This window comes from Electrona antarctica (genome assembly GCF_951216825.1).
Source record: "Electrona antarctica genome assembly, chromosome: 17".
Classification (NCBI taxonomy): domain Eukaryota; kingdom Metazoa; phylum Chordata; class Actinopteri; order Myctophiformes; family Myctophidae; genus Electrona; species Electrona antarctica.
In genome coordinates, this window is record NC_136798.1 from 6596602 (window position 1) to 6606161 (window position 9560).

A 9560-nucleotide genomic window follows, 5' to 3' on the forward strand; every position below is an offset into this window, starting at 1 on the left:
AAGTGTTCCAACCAGTATCCTCAATTCCCCATATGTGTTGTGCAGTTATTTGGCAAAAATGATTGAACACCCTTTACAACCGGGAAAGCATATGTGTCATTTAAAAAAATTGGCTAACAAAAATAGCAGATGTACAAGTGTGAGAACTACTGATTTAGAAGGTATTCATAGAGCCAGCCTCAGGTCTTAATGGGTTAAAATTCACAGGTCACAAGTAGGGTGGCCAGATCCAAACTGTTCATTTGAGGGGCAGAAGGTATTGCTTGTGTGGGAGGACAAGTGGGACGGGACAGGACAGGGTTTAATAGCAATATTAAGCATATTCGACCATAGGCCTAATAATTATTATTGCCTATCGTTTTGTTATATGGGTGGTATGGGTGACTTGATACATGTAGCCTAGGCTAGGGGATATTTCTCTTTTGTTATTTTTAACATGCTTAAAACGCATCTTGCAGGAAAAGAGAGAAATTTAAAACTGAACTAGGGGACTAACTAATAGGGAATAGGGAACTGATGCCTGACAATGTGAGACAGGGTCTCAATTTGTGGGACGCCTGAAAAGTCTTGGAAATGAGGGACTATCCCACGCAAAGGGGGACATCGGGTCACCCTAGTCACAAGTTGAGCTGACGGACTGAATGCATTATGCAATAGGCTCTTATTTTTTGCAATGTCTCAGGCTACTTCTTTTAAAACTGCCTCCAAAACACATTGTGGCCACAGGGTGGCAGCGCTGCACCATAGCCGCCAACAGTTTTGTACCAAGGACACTTATATTAGGACAGCTTGCATGTATAACAGAGGTTGGGTTACCTTTGCTTTGAGAATTCAATTTGAACTCTCAGGTTATTTGTGTAAGTGTTAGGGTAACATCAAGCTGGCAGTGATCAATTTACCACTTTCAACTTAGCATGTCAATTGACAATTTGTGGCATGTCATTAATAAAAGGCAAAAAGAAAAATATGAAAGTTTCAGAAAATAGTACAGCTACAAGCTCACAACGCGCTGCCTGCGATGTAATGCGGTGTGAGCTTGTAGATCAGCTATTTGTGATGCACAACACCATCATCATACACCAAACAATAAACAGGCTTGGTTTAATGCATCTTTCACAGACTATATTGCTTGTTTTGCCATCTTATTTCAGCATTTTCATCAAACCTTACCATTATCTCAGGTTCCATTTCTGTTATGTTTTTAAAAGCATGTTGTGCAATAAAATATGTAGAGTGAAATATAGTACTAGTATTTACTGTACAAGTATGCAGTTACATAAGAGTTCAGAATTCATGTTGACCAGTCTGTGTACTGTGGGCTGAGAGCCATAAGTCCACATGTTCCACTATACACAAAATACACATACACACACACACACACACACACACACACACACACCACTTCTTTTGAGATTCAGAGAATTTCTAAAAAAAAAACTGGTGCTATTTGCTTGGAGCTCAACCGATGGGTCAACAACACACAAATCAATATATTTTCATCACCATCTCCACCCCCGCGCATAGCCAGGAGGACAACCTGGAGTTTGTCCGGCCTTACACGAGATCGACTTGTACAGCACTCATGGATAAGGCCAGGGCAGGACAAAGAGAAAATACATAATCATTATCACTATGTAACTGTATGTAAAGTGTTACACAGCGGTTGCAGAAGAAGCGCCTCAGCAAGTAGGAGGGCAAAAGTCAAGCAATGGCGGCTTAACCACTTAAACCCCAGAATCCGATATATTGTGGGGAAAAAGTTTGCAGAAAATAGCCGATCAACAAGCTCACAGCGCGTTGTGGAGATTGTCGATTGATCGAGTATTTCCAGCGAAAGCTTCCCCCAACATAACGGCAAACTGAAAATACACTACTATAGAGCCCTGAGGGACTACGCTCAACCATATGGGGTTTAAGTGGTTAATACGTCAGGCCTTGACAGACACTGCTTCTGGCATTTGGACGCCACCATGGCTTGGCTACTGGAACCCGTAATGCGCCACCACTCTTGCGCTCAGCAGCAACAGAATCTTCCTGCCCCCCCCCCTCAGGGCTGGCATCAGCTCTGCCTCTATTGTCACTGGTCTCTGGATCGGGTTATCCGCAGCCAGTCCCTGGATGCCCCTGGGGCTGTCAGCCAACTACACAGAGCACAGAGCGTGCAGCCCACCATAGCTGCTCCATGAGAGCTGTGCAAAGCGATAGTGAGAGGTCAGGGTTCAAAGTGCGTGCAGTGCTGGATTTATTGGAGTTGAGGCCCCTGGGCTAGAGTACCCTTTTTTTAAGCCCCCCCCCCCCCCCCCCCGACCCCCTGCCGAAAACCTTTTGAGGGAGCGTCAAAATCACCCTAATAAAACTAAATATACAATACCTAAACACATCTCATTTGATTTGAATTGCAATACTTCAATACATCAATGTCGTCATTAAAAACAAAAAAAAAGTGCGTGCCACAGGTGTGGTCAGCTGTGGGTCAGGGAATTGGAGCTCAATGCTCATGTTCAACAGGCAGGGGTCCGAGCCAAGGGACTGTGGCCTATGGCTGAGCCATAACTATTTAACCCAATATGCTAAGTCAAGTAACGAAACTAGCAGATAGATTCAGTCTCACAGTGCTTGTTGTTATGACACAAATTGTGAGCTTGTCTATTTTTGCAGGATGTTTGCGTATTATATAACATGCCAAGTTAGGGACACTAGGGTTCAAGTGGGTATATGCTATCTAGTGCAGACCGTGAAGGACGTGGCTGTTTTCTAAAAGTGTTTCTAAAGCTATAGCTGCATTGAATCACTTGTTAAAGAATTGCAAGGCTACCAGGAATCTTAAACTCCTTACACTACACTCGTAGAATATATTCTACCAGAAAGGAATTTTTGCCACTGTTTAATTCAAACGTAGTTCACAGTGACACAAGCTCCAAACAACGTACTGGCGAGACATGAAAAATAAACAGAAAAAGGAGTTGAGGTTACCTTGTAGAATCAGTAGTCTGGTCCTGCAAATGCAGCATGTAGAGCATGCTCAGTGGAAGAACATTTTAAGTGTGCTTTTAACTTTCCCTTTTCAACTTCAATATTTCAGGAACCGTCCAAAAACACAAGAAGGTTACTGCATTAAAAAATGGATGGATAAAGACTAGGCCAGGCCAAACTATTGCAGAATTCCAGGCTTTCCAGCCAATGTCATATACTGCCCTACAAAGCCAAATTGCAGTATTAACTACATTTTTGAACACCAACTTATTTCTGTATCCAAAAGGTCAAATTTGCCTAGATGAAATTTATTTTGGGGGATAAACAATTACCTCAAGAACGGATAATAATATCGCTTTGCATCTCTGGGACTGGTCTAAACATTCTCCCCTTCCACCTCATACACACAGGAAAATATTCAAATTTTCCCCTTTCACACAAGATCGGTATCGGTACCGGCTGATCGTGGGGGAGAAAAAATATCAGTGATTGGGATCGGTCGCAAGAAATCTGATCGGAGCCCCGCCAACTTATAGCTTGATATTTACATGACAATTTCAGCTCTGACATTTATTTCAGACATGCTCTAGTATGTGAAGAGTCTGCCTGTGCTATTAACTATTAATATTGGATAAAAAAATAAAATAAAAATGCAGTTTTTCTCCTCTGGTGAAAAGCTGGAGTCTGCATGATGGCAGCCCCTCAGTCAAGCTGGGTTATGCCGATGTCTCATTTGGCTGACCAGTTTAAACACTTTTAAACCCATTTATGAGTTATTTTTCTCCGTAGTTACTGCACTTTGGCTTTGTAGTGCAGTATAGTTTCATGTTTTGGTACTGTAAAGCCTGAAGTATGCATCGGTGACAAAGAGTCATGCAACCCCTCCTCAACAGCACTCAACAGCTGCAACAGCTCTTCAAAAATAATTTATTTTGACACTTCTTTCAAAACACGTTATTTTTGTCAAGTGACATGCCACTCAACGCCTTGGCCTAAAGCAGAAATCAGGCTGTATTTGAGTGTAGGGCTGGGTGAACAGAATAACTGTCATTCACTTGCTGACCTTTACAGTTCATGGGCCATAAAGTATGCCTGAATCTAAATCTGACTAAATGTTCGGTTAATAAGGTCAGTGGGAACTTGCCTTTTGAGTGCGGTGCCACACAGAGTAACAGCTGAACAACACGGCCAGAGAGGACGTGCCAGGGATACTCGGGGAGGGCTCCGGTGAGTTTAGTATGCTGTATGACACCAGCTGCCCTGCCCTACTCTGGGGGCCTGGCCTAAGAGTTCCATCCTCCTGCCCAAAGCAGGGCTGAAATCCCTGGAAGACTGGAAGAATCCCTTCTCTCATGACCTTCTGGCTCATCAACCTAATCTTTGTGTAATCGTAACAGGGGTTTGGGCGGCGTCACACATATGGCTTCACTGCAATCTGACACTTGCTTCGATAAATGTAGAGAGCGTAAATGTTTGGGGAATTATACAGGGTAAATTCTACATTCCTACCGTAGCACTGAAAACGAGTTACGAAAAAAGGTAATTGTGCAGTCATCCTATAGATGTCTCTCTTATTTTGCTGATTCCAGCCCCAAGAGGCTTTCTGAGTTACCACCTGCAGTAAAAGCCGCCGGATCCAGGATGCAAGGCTAATGGCACTCATGACTCTTCCCTGGACAAGGCAGGACCCTGTGTGCTAGTTTTACTCTCAATTCTTGTCTTGATACTTAACTGGAACAAAGTGTAACACCATGCAAAACTGTCTTTCATTTAAAACAAAAAAAAAATATATATATATATATATATGTGTGTGTATATATATATATATATATATATATATATATATATATATATATATATATATATATATATAGCCACAGTACTAGTGAAAATACCAAGCGACACACTTACTGTTTCTCCGCAGACTGGCTGCAGATGAAATGGACTATAACGTTGTAACCATAACCCAACATAATCGTATATACATACTGAAAGTTCTTGCTGTAAGAATATTGTACATTCATTTAGCAGATTATAACTATATAAGTATAGAGGGTATGCGCATGCATAAAGTGAATGGGAAGTCGAGTGGCAAAGTGAGTTTAATGTCTTTAACGTTGTTTAATGCAATCATATCAGTCAATGCCAGAAAAGTAGTTTTTTGCAACTCAGTAGGCGTTCCCGCATAACTTCCTGGTATGATGATAATGTCACGACTCGCGCGCATACCCTCTATTACATTATCAAGCACCCAACCAAGCATCCACTCCTCATCAGCATGAGGCAGATAATACTTTCATCAAGTGCACTCCTCTGAGCATAAATGTAACTTCTGCCAGGATGCGTTGACTACCCATGGCTGTGTCAGTTCTAGTTCTTATTTTCTATTAAATGAGTCTACTCAGGCTTATGTGAACACTCCAGACAGTTTTTAAGTTGCTTGATTCAGTATCTAGATATTTAATTAATTTTAGCCCGCCACCTTCCTATACAAACGCATTGTTTGTAACTTCAAACTCCAATTTAACCATGATAGATTCATCAAAAACATCCGTCCTTTTTTCTGGTGACAATGAAATGTGCTATAGAGCGTGTTGTAACCTGCCGTTTATTTCTTCTTTCTAATTCTTTGTTCGGCCCAAAAAATTGTGTTTGTTGTCATGATTTGTCACGACAAGAGTTGGCTTTGTACGACACTTAAAAGGTCTTTAAATAAATACTTTTTGAAATGTCTGAGGAAAATGAACGGAGAATCATTTCCTGGGCCCTGGTAGGGGGCGGGACTGCGACGCTCTATACAGTAACTAAACTTCACTCAGGTCAAGGGAAGGGCTTTTGCAAAAACAAACAGTTTCTGGTGTGTCATCAAAAACTCACTGAGGGAACAGCATTTACAATTACAATTTACAATTTAGGCATTTAGCAGACGCTCTTAATCCAGAGCGACTTACATTAAGCAAAAACAAAAAGCATGGCATACATCACATGTATAAAAAGTAGTTATCATGAATCATGCGTAAACTAAGAACGTAACAGTGGAGTATCTATGTAAACTATACATACTATACTATATAATATATTATACATGTGTACTATAAAGTGCTATGACTACATAAAGTGCAATTCTAGAGCTGTCTACATAACAAGCTATAAGTCTGTTTAAAATACTATCTAAGTCTACATAATGTGCTATCTAAGGGGCTAGGCTAGGGCAAGTGCTACGGGCCATGGTGGAGTCTGAAGAGGTGGGTTTTCAGACTACGGCGGAAGATTGGGAGTGAGGCTGCAGTTCTGACTGCAATGGGAAGTGCATTCCATAGTTTTGGAGCCAGAAGGGAGAAGAGTTTGGGACGTGTGGAGCGTTGTCCCGGCGTTTTTAGTGAAGGTACCTCCAGCTTCCCTGCGTTGGCTGATCTGAGTGAGCGGGAGGGTTTGTAGGGTACGATCATACTTGTGAGATATGGGGGGGCCATGCCTTTGGTTGCTTTGAATGCCAGCATCAGAGTTTTGTATTCTGTGCGGGCCGCGACCGGGAGCCAATGGAGCGAGCGGAGAAGGGGGGAGACGTGTGAGAATTTTGGCTGGTTGAAGACCAAGCGTGCTGCGGCATTTTGGATCAGTTGGAGGGGCTTAAGTGCACATGCCGGTAGGCCAGTAAGGAGGGAGTTGCAATAGTCAAGTTTTGACAAGACTGTTGTCTGGATTAGGAGCTGGGCTGACTCCTGGGTGAGGAACGGTCTAATTCGTCGTATGTTGTAGAGTGTAAACCTACAGGATCTAGTGACAGCTGTGATGTGTGTTTTGAACGAGAGCTGACTGTCCAGGACAACACCAAGGTTCCTGGCTGTCGGGACAGACTTTACCAGGGCGTTGTCTACGGAGATAGTTAGCTCCCGCATAGGGCAGGACTTAGCTGGGAAGAACAGAAGCTCAGTCTTGTCTGGGTTCAGCTTGAGGTGGTTGGAAGACATCCACTGTGAGATGTCAGCCAGGCATGCAGTGATGCGCTCTTCTACCTGGGTGGCAGAGGGGGGGAAGGATAGAAACAGTTGTGTGTCATCGGCATAGCAGTGATAGGATATATTGTGAGCAGAGATGATGGTGCCAAGGGATTTAGTGTACAGTGAGAAGAGGAGGGGACCAAGTACAGATCCCTGTGGGACCCCAGTTTGGAGGGTGCGGGGGGGTGATAGCAAACCTTTCCAAGAAACCTGGTAAGTCCGGTCAGAGAGGTAGGAGGAGAACCACTTCAGCGCCGTCCCGCCTATGCCTAGATCAGCTAGGGTGCCTAGGAGCAGCTGGTGGTTCACTGTGTCAAATGCCGCTGATAGGTCTAGGAGAATCAGGACTGCAGAGTGGGAAGCAGCCTGGGCAGCATGTAGTGCTTCTGTGACTGCGAGGAGTGCAGTTTCCGTGGAGTGTGCCTTCTTGAATCCTGACTGGTTGGGATCCAGCAGGTTGTTCTCTGAGAGATGGAGAGAAAGCTGGTTAGAGACAACACGTTCAAGGGTTTTGGAAAGAAAGGAAAGGAGTGATACCGGTCTGTAGTTCTTGACATCTGAGGGGTCAAGAGTTGGTTTTTTGAGGAGTGGTGATACCCTGGCTGACTTGAAGGCAGATGGGACGCAGCCTGAGGTTACTGAGGTGTTGATAATGGAAGTGATGAAGGGGAGCAAGTCAGGTGCGATGGTCTGGAAGATTGGAGACGGGGCGGGGTCGAGTAGGTGTAGGTGGTAGACAAGACAGGCCATAGACATTGAGCATTGCCATAGCATAGCCTATGCAGGGACTGACAAAGCAGATTTTCTTTCCACTTTTCCCAAGCTGTTTATTTATTGACCTGTCACTCGATTAAGGCTGTCATCATCCATTCACATATATTGTTTTCTCCTCAGTGAATTGGCAAGTTTGAAATTGCACATGGGCGTCAGCCTTCGGTATGAGTGACAAAGTTCATTTTCGCAAGGCATAGACTAGACTAGTGTGAGTGAAGTTGATTTTTCACAAAGTAGATTTTTCACTTTTTGCCCCAATCTTGTGAACAAATGGCATATTATGCAAGAAGTGACAAAGCAGATGTTTGACTTTTTAAGCTGTTTTTATTTAGCATTTTTATAGGATTATAGGATTTTATGTAGATCGGTAATTTATGAATCCCAGATATTAAGGTATATCATATCTCTTACATGCATAAGGTTAAAAACAACCCAAAATAGCACAATAACATCTACATAAACTGTAAAAACACTATACAAAATTAATATCTGTATTATATCTGTATATTCGGTCATCAGATATGCAGTATTGCTGAGTAACGTAAATATGTTGTTGTCCAATATCAAGTCCTTTAGACCTGGTGCAACCTATACGTTATACCTTTCATTCCCGCCGGGGACGCTGGGGGCGTGTCATCAGCGCTATTTAGCTACAAGTCTCACTAGCTCAGAGGGACATTGTAGAGCTAAAGACAGTCAAAAAAGCCCTTAAGTCTGCTATGCGCCAGGACAGTTTGAGATTTCGGACCGGGGCTCCGTAGGCCTGCAACCACTGGAAATTGGTTTCTGGAAGACTAGCTGACTGCCATGGCATCAGCTAATGTGGATCCTTTTCAAATAAACAAATGGAAGAAGAAAGTGTTTTGATTATTTACAGTAGAAAGGGAGCTTTGAAATGTATTTATTTTCTAATACTTACCGGCATACACCTGAGCCACAAGAAATCTAAACCTAATCACCATTATTATTTTATAATGGTGGCAATTTATAATTGGGCAGCGGTGGCCGAACGGTTTGCGGAGCGGTCTTGTTATTGGAAGGTCGCCAGTTCGAATCCCCGTACCGGCACATTAAAATTACCACCGCTGAAGTGCCCTTGAGCAAGGCATTGAACCCCTACCATGAAATGTTCTATGAGCAGGGTCTGGCTGTAAACAAGCATCTCGAGCTTAGTCCATTCACCCTGGGTAAACAAAGAACTTTGCTTTGCTTTGGCCCTGTACATGACTTGAATTTGATCCATTTGCTTCTTTGGTGATAAAACTCATGTGTTCTCTCGAATCTGTCGAACAGCACCTGATAACCGCATGTAGTCTCACCATGGCTGGAAACGTTATTGTACCAATCCATTCATCGCGATTACATTTCCACTTCACCATTCTCTAGCCTACAGAAAACATTTTCCATTTCCTCTCAAAACTGTATTCCGTTTTGTCGCTTCTGCACTCTACAAGCCATTCACCTGTTGAACTCTAACATAGGCCTACTCTGCATCAAACATGGAAAAAACAGCAGGATTTTCACATAACAATAGAGTTCAGTAGCCATGGGACATTAGCTCATTTATACCGTGCCATTAGACACTAGCCTTGTGGGGACGTCACAGTGATATTTAGCCTGGTTTGTGGAAAGTGATGAATAGAGAAGTGTTTGATGAGTCACACAGCAGATCTGTCACGAATGACAGAAATGTCAACCAATGAATCAGCCTGCAGTCTCCCACCAGGACACATTTATTGCTGTCAGACAGCTAATGTGGTGTTAGATGGAACCTGGGTATGTGTTCAAAGATATAAATGTGTCATTAAATAC